The following is a 1,605-nucleotide window of genomic DNA, read 5'->3' as shown; positions in this document are numbered from 1 at the left end:
AAAAAAAAAAAAAAAAAAAAAAAAAAAAAAAGTAATCTGCCCGGTAACAATCAGCGCGCAGTAGCAGGAGCCCCAGAGCTATTGGCTATGCAAATAGAGGGAGGGGAGATGGCGCCCCAAACTCTTACTCACCCTTTTAAAGCGATATCCCCTATACCCCCACCTACCCCTTCCTCCCCACCCTCGTTTGAAGGGGCTGGCCCCGGGCCTGAGTTAATCGCCGGCACCTCTGGTTTATTCGCTCCCCTCCTCCGCCTCGCGGGGAACCCAGTGCACAGCCCGCGCGCCCGCCCTCCCCGCCTGCTTTCCGCGCCCCTGCTCGGGCCCCCTTCCTCGGCGAAGGAGGTACTCGGTCCTCCCCGGTGTGCCCAGAGAGCCCGACCCGCGCCATGCTCACTGCACGTGCCAGCTCGGCCAGCACGCTGGGGGCTCCGGGCTCTCTCCCCTTCCTCCCCAAGTGGAATGCACGGAAAGGCGGGGGGTGGGGTGGCGGGAGGGAGGTGGGGAAACACCGCCAGATCCCCTGGAAAACCAGCCTTGACTCGAGGATGCGTTAGAGCACATGGCGGGGCCGACTGCGCTGGCAGCGTGTCCACCGCAATCCCGCTCCCGGGGAGGAGGCCCTGGCTGGCGAGCGAGGCGCCATCCCCGAGGGGTCGGTGAGGGTGCCGGCGAGGGACCAGGGTGGAAGCCTTAGGCGCCCGGGGAAAGGAAGGGGTGGTGGATTGCGCAGGGGGTGCGAGGGTGAGCCAACCTAATCCCGCCCTCGCCCCCTCCCCTCCCCCTCCCGGGCCATTTCCTAGAAAGCTGTATCAGGGTGGCCACGCTCGGCGCAGGCACCTCGGGCGGCTTGTCAGCAGACGCAGGGGCAAGGAAGCGGGTTTTTTCCGGCGGCCACGCAGGAACCGCTGGTAGCCCTGCCCCCGGCCTGCGGCAGCCCTCGGCACTTCACCGCGTTGCCCAGTGGGTAGCGCCCCCAAGCACACGAGGATCCCATTCGATGAAGCCAGAGAAGCCCCCCTCCCTCCTAACACCCACCCGTTCCTCTTCCTGTCCACGCATCTCGGGGGACGGGGAGGGGGGGGGCAGGCGGGACGTAGTCTCCGGTCCCTTTAATCGGGCTTTTGAAACAGCTTCGAAGTTATCAGGAACATAAGCTTCAGGGACATAACCTTTATCTCTGGGTATGCGAGGTTGCTATTTTCCAAAATCGCCCCCCTTCCTTTTCACTTAAGGAATCTATTTCCCAATCGTCTGAGCTCAGCCCATCTTCAAGCAACCGACCCTCCCTTCCTGGATCTGGAATACATGGGCAGGAGTATTGGGATCACTTTTATAAGACGCCAAAGTCGGAGGGTCGTACTTTGGCATCCTACACCCACAGAATGTGCAAAATTAGAGGGAATAAATAGGAATCAGGGGTGTTTCATGGGCTCCCCCAGCCGGGGCCCCTGGCATGCGGGGCTGGGTAGAGGGAGAGGGCCTCGGAGAGCTGGGGAGCGGGTGGGGGGGCGGGGACGGCGTTTGAAGTTCGGTCGGGCCAGCTGCTGTTCTCCTTAATAACAAGAGGGGAAAGGAGGGCGGGCAGGGGCGGGAGGGGCGGGA

The sequence above is a fragment of the Galeopterus variegatus genome, unplaced genomic scaffold (assembly GCF_000696425.1).
Source record: "Galeopterus variegatus unplaced genomic scaffold, G_variegatus-3.0.2 Scaffold4892, whole genome shotgun sequence".
NCBI classification, from domain to species: Eukaryota; Metazoa; Chordata; class Mammalia; order Dermoptera; family Cynocephalidae; genus Galeopterus; species Galeopterus variegatus.
This window is presented reverse-complemented; position numbering follows the sequence as displayed.